Genomic DNA, 12,855 nt, shown 5'->3' on the forward strand with positions numbered 1-12,855 from the left:
AACAAAAACATTTTCTATTATCACATTTCAGTCAACAAACAATCTCATATTTTTTTTGAGATATGGAGCTCCCAAAAGAATGATCAAAAGTAGTTTGTTCTTTCCCCCTCCCCCACTCAATATAGTAAAACAAAGACTTTGGTCTATTCCTAATTCTATTCTTTGTTACCGTATTCAGTCTTAATGTAAATCAAGTTTACCTATGGTACAGAATAATCAAACATAGGAAGTAAGACAACCTTGTTTTTATAAGTTTCTGAGATCATTTCTGCAACCTTAACTATAAACTACATCTTAGATGAGCATCTAAGTTTTCAGGACTACTTTTTTTTTAGGATTTATCCAAGGTATTAACAGCAATATACTTAATGAAAAAATGACACAAAATTAACATGCAACAAAATTATCTTTATTTCTAGATTAAAAATAAGAGGATAAAAGACAGTGAACACACTCTTCTATCTATGCTATCCCGCATGCTGCAATAAGAGCCTGTATGCTGCAACTAAAGATCCCGCATGCTGCAACAATCCTGCTTGCCGCAACGAAGACCTGGCGCAGCCAAATAAATAAAAATAAATAAATAAATTTTTTTTTGAAAAATAAGCCTATTCTACCTCCTTTAGGATACTGTTCAATCAAACATTCTCATTTATATCCTCATATTATTGCTCATCCTCATGTCAACCTGATATCTTCATATATCCTCTGTCATAAATATGATCAATTAAATCCCTACCCTTCTATAACTTACATTCTAGTTAGAGAAAATAGACAACAGATAAATAAATATATATTATGATGTCAGGTAGTGTTATTAAGAAAAATTAAACAGGGTAAGAGGCTACAGACTGTTGGGAAGATGGTATTATTTTAGAATAGAGTAGACAAAGAAAGCCACTCTAAACAGGTGAAGAGACCTGAAAGTGAAGAAGAGAGACATTTAAATTTCTGGAGGAAGAACATTCAAGACACAGAAAACAGTAAGTGCGAAGACTCAGAGGCAAAAAAGTACCTAATCTTATTTAAAGAGAGCAATATGTCTGAGGCTGAGTAACAAAGTGGTGACTGTGAAACATGATGAAACTGAAAAGTTAACTAGAAGCCAAATATTGTATAACCTCATGAAACTTGATAAGGGCTTAGAATTTTAAGTTGTGAAGCTACTGATGGGCTATAAGTAGGAAGTAACATGATATATTTTAAAAGAACAATTCTGGCTACTAAATGAAGAAGACTGGGTGGGGGGGTGGGGCGGGGCAAGAAGTGAGATAAGTTGGAAATAGTCCACATGAGAGATGGTGGTAGCTTAGACTACAGCAGAAAAAGTAGAGATGTGTGACAAATGGCTAAATTTGGAATACATATTTTGAAGGTAAATTCTATAGCATTTGCTAATGGTTTGAATGTGGGGTGTAAAAGAAAGAGATGAATCAAAGATGATTCAAATGTGCTTATCCTAAGCAACATGGTAAATGGTGGTGCCTTCTACTGAGATGAGGTAAATGCTGGAAAGAATTAGTTTAGGCTAGGAAAACTTGCCCAAAAGGCAAAAACCTCCTAATTACTCTCCCATTTCTAATCTCCGGCTCTTCATCCCATTCCCCATATTTCTACCAGTTATTCTCCTATTTAAAAACCTTCAATACATCTTCAACAAAACACTAGGAAACCGAATTCACAGAATATTAAAAGGATTATACACCATGACCAAATGTGATTTACTCCTAGAATGCAAGAATGGTTAAACATAAAATAATCAATGTAATATACCACCTTAAAAGCATGAAAAGGGAAAAATGACAGATAACCTCAACTGATGCAGAGAAACCATTTGACAAAATTCAACACCCCTTGCAGTAAAAACACTCAACAAACTAGGAATAAAATGAAACTACTGCTACATAATAAAGACCATATATGAAAAGCCTACAGCTAACATCATATCTGATAGTGAAAGACTGAAAGCTTTCCTCTAAGATCAGGAACCAGTAAAGAATGCCCATTTCACCACTTCTATTCAACATATTATTGGAAGGTCTAGCCAAAGGAATTAGGCAAGAAAAAGAAATAAAAGGCATCCAACTTGGAAAGGAATAAATAAAATTATCTCTATTCACAGATAACATAATCTAATATGTAGAAAACCCTTAAGAGTCTAAAAACAAATGTTAAAACTAATGAACAAATTCAGCAAACTAGCAGGATACAAATCAGCACACAAAAATCAGCTGCATTTCTATACACTAACAATGAACAACCTGAAAAAAAATAATTCCACTTAAAATAGCATCAAAAAGAATAAAAGATTTAAGAATTAACCAAGAAGACGAAAGAGGTGTACAGTGAAAAAGACAAAACATGGCTTAAAGAAATTAAAGAAGACATGAATAAAGAGAAAGATATTCCATGTTCATGGATTGGCAGACTTAATATTGTTAAGATGTCAACAGTACCCAAAGCAATCTACATATTCAATGCAATCCCTATCAATATCCCAATGACTTTTTTTTGCAGAAATAGGAAAAAAGATCCTAAAATTCACCTGGACTCTCAAGGGACCCCAAATAGCCAAAACAATCTTGAACAAGAGGAACAAAGCTAGGATACTAACATTTCCTGACTTCAAAACTTACTGCAAAGCCACAGTAACCAAAACAGTATGGCACTGGCGTAAATATAGACACAGAGGCCAATAAAATAAGAGAGCCCAGAAATAGATGTTCATATATAAGGTCAAATGATTTTTAATAAAAATGTTAAGAACATTCAATGGGAAAGAACTGCCTTTTCAAAACATGGTGCTAGGAAAGCTGGATATCCACATGCAATATGGATCCTTGTCTTACACCACATACAAAAATTAACTCAAAATGGATCAAAGATCTAAACGTAAGAGCAAAGTTATAAAACTCTTAGAAGAAAACAAAGAGAAAAAGCTTCATGACATTGGATTTGGAAATGATTTTTTGGATATTAAACAAAAACACAGGAAACAAAAGAAAAAATAGACAAATGGACTTCACAAAAATTAAATACTTTGTGTATCAAACAACACTACTAATAGAGTAAAAGGCAACTCATATAATGGAATAAAAAATTTGCAAGTCATGTGTCTGATACAGAATTAATATCCAGAAACATATGAAGAACTCCTAAACTCAACTACAAGAAAAATAACCCAATTCAAAAGTGGTCACGGACTTGAATAGACATTTCTCCAAAGAAGATATATGAATGGCTAACAAGGACATGAAGTGATACTCAGCATCACTAATCATTTGGGCAATGCAAATCAAAACCACAATGAGATACAAACTAGGATGATTATTATCAAAACAACAACAACAACAGAAAAAACAACAAACAAGATTTGTTGATATGAAGAAATGAACCCTTGTGTATCACTAGTGGTAATGTAAAATGGTACAGCCCTGCAGGAAAACAGCATGGCAGTCCTCAGAAATTAAACATAAATTTACCATTTGACTCAGCAATTCCACTTCTGGGTATATACACAAAGAAATGAAAGTAAAGATTCAAACAAGTATTTCTACACCATGTTCATACCAACATATTCACAATAGCAAAAGTAGAAGAAACAACCCAGATATCCATCCATGGATGAATGGACACACAAAAACATGGTATATATTACACAGAATGGGATATTATTCAACATTAAAAAAGAAATTCTGACACGTACTGTATACAATATGGTTGAAGCTTAAAGATGTTACGCTAAGTGAAATAAGCGAGAAAAGGACAAATATATATTCCAACTTATATGCAGCACCTACAATAGTCAAATACAGAGACAGAAAGTACAGCGGTGGTTACCAGGAGCAAGGGTGAGAGAGAAATGAGGAGTTATGTTTAATGGATACAGGGTTTCAATATAAGTTAATGAAAAAGTCTGGAAATGGATATTGCAGATCATTGTACCAACAATGTGACTGTACTTAATGTCACTGAACTATACACTTAAAGATGGTTTAAAATGGTAAATATTATGTCATATATATTTTACCACAATAAAAAAATTGTTTTAACCTTCAATGGCCACCAATAGGATAATGCACCACCTTCTTAACGGGAATATACAGCAAATTTACTTTCAGCATGCCTTTTAGGTCTCCTCCAACCATTCCCTCCCCATAACATCTGGGACAGATATCCATAGTTAAATAGTCAGCAGCTTCCAAAGACTATATGTGATATTGGGTCTCCACATCATTACTCACATCATGACATCTTTCTTGTATCCATCTGGTGAAACTCTAATCCCTGAAGTTGTACCTTAAATGTCAAATATTCAGTGAGGCTTCTTAATGTCTTTCCCTTTCCAACATAATGAAATGCTCCCTTTAATTCATGATTAATAACATGCTATGCATTCCATCACTCTTTACCTCCTGAGGTAATCAACTTATTCTCCTCATTTTAAACACGCCCTCTATACTGGCTTGTGTTTCCACAAGTAAGCACTCTCTATCTCTATAATAACAGCAACAACAACCACCATTTATTGAGTACCCACTATGGGCTTGGCATTGTGCCAGGGGTTTTAGAGATATTATGTCACTTAAGTCTTAAAATAACCTCTTAGGGAGCTATATCAAATCATTTTATAGGGGGCAGAGTCAAGATGGCATACTAGGAGAACGCGGATTCGCATCTCCTCACAACTAGGGTACTTACCAGGCACCAGTGCGGGACCACGGGCACCTAAGGGAACAGGGCGAACCCCCAGCGACCGGGTAGGATGTGGGGCGTGGGGGGAGTGATGGGGGAGGAGAAGTGGAGGTGGGATGGGGCTGGTGCCCCTGAGGGGTGGCTGGGGGAGGGGAAGCGATCCCACGACAGAAGGAGGATATTGGGGAACCACTGGGAGGGCAGAGGATCAAAAGGGAACATGGCCAGTCAGGTTTCACCTGCCCACTTGAGCCCCCAGGAACCTGCTGTGATTCATCCTGATCCTCTGCCCACTGAGGCCCCCTCCAGCCGAGCGGGTCCTGAGGGAGTGGGAGGGAGGGAAGGGGGAGCAAAAGTAAAGGCCGGACCTCAGGGACAAGCACCCCTGAGGGGTGGCTGGGGGAGGGGAGGAGTTCCTACACCCAGAGGGACCCACCCATGGTTAGGGGTCCAGCGGCAACGGTGAAGACCCTGGGGAAGATGGTGGGGAGGAGCACAAAGGAATGGAAGAGAACCGGGCCAGCACTCTCCCTGTCCACTTAGGCACCCCAGGCCTAATCCTCTGCCCTGGGAGCCTCCCTCCTGCCACTCAGAGCCCAAGCCCTGCCCCTACACCCCCATCCAGGGCCCTACCTCTACATTCGGAGACACCCTCCAATGCGCTGGGCCTAAATCCCACCCACACACCCTCACTCAGGGCCCTACCTCCAAACTCCAGAACTCCACACTCCAGAGGCCCTCCTTTCCAGGTGCTGCCCCTCCCCTTCAAAGCCCAGATCCTAAGCAGAGGTCCTGGGCCATGCCTGAACAGGGCCCTGCATAGGCCCTGCCCCACGCTCAAGCATCACCGCCCCCCCCACCCCACCCCACCCCACCCCACCCCCAGCTAGGTCCCTGCCTAACTCCACTTTCATAGCCAAGGCTTTTTTTTTTTTTTTTTTTACTTTTTTCCTCTTGTAGATTGGGGTTCTGTTTTACCTTGTTGATTCACTGTTCTTGATTCTTTTATATTATTATATTTCCTAATAAATCTTTTATTTTTCAAATTTTACTTTATTCTTTATACTTTGTTATTGATCTGCCCTTTTGGCTAGTTCCCCCCTCTTTATTTTATTTTTTTCTTTTTTCTGTTGTGGTTTTATTTTACCTTGTTGCAGTTGTTTTAATTACAGTTTTATTTTTTTCCTAATGTATTTTTTATCTTTCTAACTTTATTTTGTTTTTTATTCTTTGATATTGTACTGCTCCTTTTTTTTCTTTTTCTTTTTTTTTTTTTTACCACACCATGAAGCTTGCAAGATCTTGGTTCCAAGGCCGGAAGTCAGGCCCGAGTTCCTGTGGTGAGAGCTCTGAGACCAAACCATTGGACTAACAGAGAACCTCAAACCTCAGGGAATATTAATCAGAGTGAGGCCTCCCGTAGGTCCTCATCTCAGCACCAAGGCCCAGCTCTACCCAACTGCCTGAAAACTCCCGTGCTGGACGTCTCAGGCCAAACAACCAGTAAGACAGGAATACAGCACCACCCATAAAAAAGAGGAAAAAAAAATTTAACGACAGAAAAATACGTCACAGATGAAGGAGCAAGGTAAAAACCTACAAGACCAAATAAATGAAAACAAAATAGCAACCTACCTGAAAAAGAATTCAGAGTAATGATAGTAAAGATGATCCAAAATCTCAGAAACAGAATGGAGAAATACAAGAAACATTTAGCAAGGATCTAGAAGAAGTAAAGAGGAAACAAACAGTGATGAAGACAATCACTGAAATTAAAAATACTCTAGAAGGAATCAATAGCAGAATAACTGAGGCAGAAGAATGGATAAGTGAGCTGGAAGATAAAATGGTGGAAATAACTGCCAGAGAGCAGACTGAAGAAAAAACAATGAAAAGAATTGAGGACAATCTCAGAGACCTCTGGTACAACACTGAATGCACCAACATTCGAATTATAGGGGACCCAGAAGAAGAAGAGAAAAAGAAAGGGGCTGAGAAAATATTTGAAGAGATTATAGTCAAAAACTTCCTCAACATGGGAAAGGAAATAGTCAATCAAGTCCAGGAAGCACAGAGAGTACCATACAGGATAAACCCAAAGAGAAACACGCCAAGACACATATTAATGAAACTATCAAAAATTAAATACAAAGAAAAAATATTAAAAGCATCAAGGGAAAAGCAACAAATAACATACAAGGAAATCCCCATAAGATTAAGAGCTGATTTTCAGCAGAAACTCTGCAAGCCAGAAGGGAGTGGCAGGACATATTTAAAGTGATGAAAGGGAAAACCTACAACCCAAGATTACTCTACCCAGCAAGGATCTCATTCAGATTTCATGGAGAAATTAAAAACCTTTACAGATAAGCAAAAGTTAAGAGAATTCAACACCACCAAACCAGCTTTACAACAATGCTAAAAGGAACTTCTGTAAGTGGGAAACACAAGAGAAGGAAAAGACTTACAATAACAAACCCAAAACAATTAAGAAAATGGTACTAGGAACATACATATTGATAATTACCTTAAATGTAAATGGATTAAATGCTCCCACCAAAAGACATAGATTGGCTGAATGGATACAAAAACAAGACCCGTATATATGCTGTCTACAAGAGACCCACTTCAGACCTAGAGACACATACAGACTGAAAGTGAGGGGATGGAAAAAGATATTCCATGCAAATGGAATTCAAAAGAAAGCTGGAGTAGCAATCCTCATATCAGACAAAATAGACATTAAAACAAAGACTATTATAAGAGAAAAAGAAGGACACTACATAATGATCAAGGGATCAATCCAAGAAGAAGATATAACAATGTAAATATTTATGCACCCAACATAGGAGCACCTCAATACATAAGGCAAATGCTAACAGCCATAAAAGGGGGAAATCGACAGTAACACAATAATGGTAGGGGACTTTAAACACCCACTTTCACCAACGGACCAGATCATCCAAAATGAAATAAAAAAGGAAACACAAGCTTTAAATGATACATTAAACAAAATGGACTTAATTGATATTTATAGGACATTCCATCCAAAAACAACAGAATACACTTTCTTCTCAAGTGCTCAGGGAACATTCTCCAGGATAAACCACATTTTGAATCACAAATCAAGCCTTGGTAAACTTAAGAAAATTGAAATCATATCAAGTATCTTTTCTGACCACAATGCTATAAGACTAGATATCAATTACAGGAAAAAAACTGTAAAAAATACAAACACATGGAGGCTAAACAGTACACTACTAAATAACCTAGAGATCACTGAAGAAATCAAAGAGGAAACCAAAAAATACCTGGAAACAAATGACAGTGAAAACACAACAACCCAAAACCTATGGGATGCAGCAAAAGCAGCTCTAAGAGGGAAGTTTATAGCGATACAATCCTACCTCAAAAACAAGAAACATCTCAAACAAACAAACCTAACCTTACACCTAAAGCAATTAGAGAAAGAACAAAAAAAAAAACCAAAGTTAGCAGAAGGAAAGAAATCATAGAGTCAGATCAGAAATAAATGAAAAAGAAATGAAGGAAACAATAGCAAATATCAATAAAACTAAAAGCTGGTTTTTTGAGAGGATAAACAAAATTGATAAACCATTAGCCAGACTCATCAAGAGAAAAAAAGGGAGAGGACTCAAATCAACAGAATTAGAAATGAAAAGGGAGAAGTAACAACTAACACTGCAGAAATACAAAGGATCATGAGAGATCACTACAAGCAACCATATGCCAATAAAATGGACAACCTGGAAGAAATGGACAAATTCTTAGAAAAGCACAACCTCCCGAGACTGAACCAGGAAGAAATAGAAAATATAAACAGACCAATCACAAGCACTGAAATTGAGGTTGTGATTAAAAATCTTCCAACAAACAAAAGTCCAGGACCAGATGGCTTCACAGGTGAATTCTATCGAACATTTAGAGAAGAGCTAACACCCATCCTTCTCAAACTCTTCCAAAAAATTCCAGAGGAAGGAACACCCCCAAACTCATTCTATGAGGCCACCATCACCCTGATATGAAAACCAGACAAAGATGTCACAAAAAAAGAAAACTACAGGCCAATATCACTGATGAACACAAATGCAAAAATCCTCAACAAAATACTAGCAAACAGAATCCAACAGCACGTTAAAAGGATCATATACTATGATCAAGTGGGGTTTATCCAAGGAATGCAAGGATCCATCAATATATGCAAATCGATCAATGTGATAAACCATATTAACAAATTGAAGAAGAAAAACCATATGATCGTCTCAATACATGCAGAAAAAGCTTTCGACAAAATTCAACACCCATTTATGATAAAAGTCCTCCAGAAAGTAGGCATACAGGGAACTTAACATAATAAAGGCCATATATGACAAACCCACAGCCAACATCATTCTCAGTGGTGAAAAACTGAAACCATTTCCACTAAGATCAGGAACGAAACAAGGTTGCCCACTCTCACCACTTTTATTCAACATAGTTGTGGAAATTTTAGCCACAGCAATCAGAGAAGTAAAAGAAATAAAAGGAATCCAAATCGGAAAAGAAGAAGTAAAACTGTCACTGTTTGCAGATGACATGATACTATACATAGAGAATCCTAAAGATGCTACCAGAAAACTACTCAGGCTAATCAATGAATTTGGTAAAGTAGCAGGATACAAAATTAATGTACAGAAATCTCTTGCATTCCTATACACTAATGATGAAAAATCTGAAAGAGAAATTAAGGAAACACTCCCATTTACCACTGCAACAAAAAGAGTAAAATACCTAGGAATAAACCTACCTAAGGAGACTAAAGACCTGTATACAGAAAACTATAAGACAGTGATGAAAGACATTAAAGATGATACAAACAGATGTACAGATATACCATGTTCTTGGATTGGAAGAATCAACATTGTGAAATGACTATACTACCCAAAGCAATCTACAGATTCAATGCAATCCCTATCAAACTACCAATGGCATTTTTCACAGAACTAGAACAAAAAATTGTACAATTTGTATGGAAATACAAAAGACCCTGAATAGCCAAAGCAATCTTGAAAAAGAAAAACAGAGCTGGAGGAATCAGGCTCCCAGACTTCAGACTATACCACAAAGCTACAGTAATCAAGACAGTATGGTACTGGCACAAAAACAGAAATATAGATCAATGGAACAGGATAGAAAGCCCAGAGATAAACCCACCCACATATGGTCACCTTATCTTTGATAAAGGAGGCAAGAATATACAATGGAGAAAAGACAGCCTCTTCTATAAGTGGTGCTGGGAAAACTGGACAGCTACATGTAAAAGAATGAAATTAGAACACTCCCTAACACTATACACAAAAATAAACTCAAAATGGATTAAAGACCTAAATGTAAAACCAGACACTATAAAACTCTTAGAGGAAAACATAGGCAGAACACTCTATGACATAAATCATAGCAAGATCCTTTTTGACCCACCTCCTAGAGAAATGGAAATAAAAACAAAAATAAACAAATGGGACCTAATGAAACTTCAAAGCTTTTGCACAGCAAAGGAAACCATAAACAAGATGAAAAGACAACCCTCAGAATAGGAGAAAATATTTGCAAACGAATCAACTGACAAAGGATTAATATCCAAAATATACAAGCAGCTCATACAGCTCAATATCAAAAAACAAACAACCCAATCCAAAAATGGGCAGAAGACCTAAATAGACATTTCTCCAAAGATAAACAGATTGCCAACAAACACATGAAAAGATGCTCAACATCACTAATCATTAGAGAAATGCAAATCAAAACTACAATGAGGTATCTATCACCTCACACCAGTCAAAATGGCCATCATCAAAAAATCTACAAACAATAAATACTGGAGAGGGTGTGGAGAAAAGGGAACCCTCTTGCACTGTTGGTGGGAATGTAAATTGATACAGCCACTATGGAGAACAGTATGGAGGTTCCTGAAAAACTAAAAATAGAACTACCATATGACCCAGCAATCCCACTACTACGCATATACCCTGAGAAAACCGTAATTCAAAAAGAGTCATTACCACAATATTCATTTCAGCACTATTTACAATAGCCAGGACATGGAAGCAACCTAAGTGTCCATGGACAGATGAATGGATAAAGAAAGTGTGGCACATATATACAATGGAATATTACTCAGCCATAAAAAGAAACAAAATTGAGTTATTTGTAGTGAGGTGGATGGATCTAGAGTCTGTCATACAGAGTGAAGTAAGTCAGAAAGAGAAAAACAAATACCATATGCTAACACATATATATGGAATCTAAAAAAAAAAAAAAAAAACAAAGGTTCTCATGAACCTAGGGACAGGACAGGAATAAAGACACAGACGTAGAGAATGTACTTGAGGACACAGGGAGGGGAAGGGTAAGCTGGGACTAAGTGAGAGAGTAACACTGACACAGATACACTACCAAATGTAAAATAGATAGCTAGTGGGTAGCAGCTGCATAGCACAGGGAGATCAGCTCGGTGCTTTGCGACCACCTAGAGGGGTGGGATAAGGAGGGTGGGAGGGAGACACAAGAGGGAGGGGCTATGGGGATATACATATGCATATAGCTGATTCACTGTGTTATACAGCAGAAACTAACACAACATTGTAAAGCAATTATACTCCAATAAAGATGTTAAAGGAAAAAAGAAAAAATAATCATTTTATAGATAAGAAAACTGAGGCTCAGGGATGTTAAATATCTTTTCTAGAATCACACGGTGGAAATGAGAATTAAATTTAGGTCTAACTCCCATGTCTGTGCACTTTCCACTTCCAATGTAATAATTAGTCAACAAATATGATGGAGCATCTAAGTGTCAGGCACTGTGCTAGGCAATGGAGATACAACGGGGAAAAAAGAATGGATATAATCCCTGCCCTCATGGAATTTACAGTCAAGAGAGAGATAAGGATTAATTACACAATTATTGAAATTAATAAAAAATTAAAGCTGTGAACCATGATGAGAGTTCCACTATGCCATATGTGAAAAAAAAAAAAAAAAAAAGATCCTGTGTGACACTCCAGCAATCTTCCTTCCTCTTTTTTCACAACGAAGCTTACTGAAGGTTGAGTTCATACACCATTCCTTTAACCTGTTCACTCAAAACTATATCATTAGCTCTAAAACAGAAACTGCTCTTACAGGATTATCAAAACCTCCTTATTGCCAAGTCAAACATTTTTATGTTCTTAGATTATTTTTATCTATATTATCCAATACTTTGGACTATCCTCTTAAAACTCCTTATTTTTGGCTTCTGTGATATCTTTCTCCATTTTTCCTATTTTTCTGATCATTATCCAGTCTATTGGTTGCTCCTCCACTATTAGTCCCTTAAATGTTTGTGTTGTTTGATCTTCTCTCCTTCTCACTCCCTTGGGTGATCTCACCTAAATCTATGACTTAGATATGCTGAAGATTACCAAATATGATTCTCCAGCTCCTAATATAAATTCCAGATCTTTATATTCAACTGATGGGTGAACATCTCTTCTTGAAATGTCCTACAAGTGTATCAAACTGAGTATGTTCTAAAACATTTTTCTTTTAGTATTTCCTCTAAGTTAATGGTATCACAATCTATAATAACATCTCAAATCAGATACCTTATGATCATTTTAGACATCCTAGGCCTCTACTTCCACAATTCTATATCCTACATTGCTCTTAAAACTCTAACCTCAAGTCCATTCTCACTAACTACTACTTCATATCAAATGTTCCTCATTGCCTGACTAGATTATCATGAAAGACTAACTGGTGGGACGTCCCTGGAGGTCCAGTGGTTAAGATTCCGCGCTTCCAATGCAGGGGGCACGGGTTTGATCCCTGGTCGGGGAACTAAGATCCCACATGCCACAAGGCACGGCAAAAAAAAAAAAAAAAAAAAAAAGACTAACTGGTCTCCCCAACCTAGACCCTTCAAAGGCTTCTTTCACACTTATTCGAGGATGAGTAATGTTGCAAAAATATGTGTCATTAAGCTCCATAAACCTCAAAATAAAATCCAAACACTCTAACATAGTATACATATTCATTCATGATCAGGCTTTTGCCCAACTCTCCAACATCATATATTTCATCCCTCCCTTTGCCAGATTTCTTCAGTTATGCTAAGCT

At 37.1% G+C, this 12,855-nt stretch overlaps 1 protein-coding gene across 6 annotated transcripts in view; it reads right to left on the reverse strand.

The window, feature by feature from the left end:
* TUT4 (terminal uridylyl transferase 4) overlaps positions 1-12,855 on the reverse strand; it is a 148,943-nt gene that overhangs the window by 69,092 nt on the left and 66,996 nt on the right. The window lies entirely within an intron of this gene.

The sequence above is a fragment of the Balaenoptera musculus genome, chromosome 1, assembly GCF_009873245.2.
Source record: "Balaenoptera musculus isolate JJ_BM4_2016_0621 chromosome 1, mBalMus1.pri.v3, whole genome shotgun sequence".
Taxonomy (NCBI): Eukaryota; Metazoa; Chordata; class Mammalia; order Artiodactyla; family Balaenopteridae; genus Balaenoptera; species Balaenoptera musculus.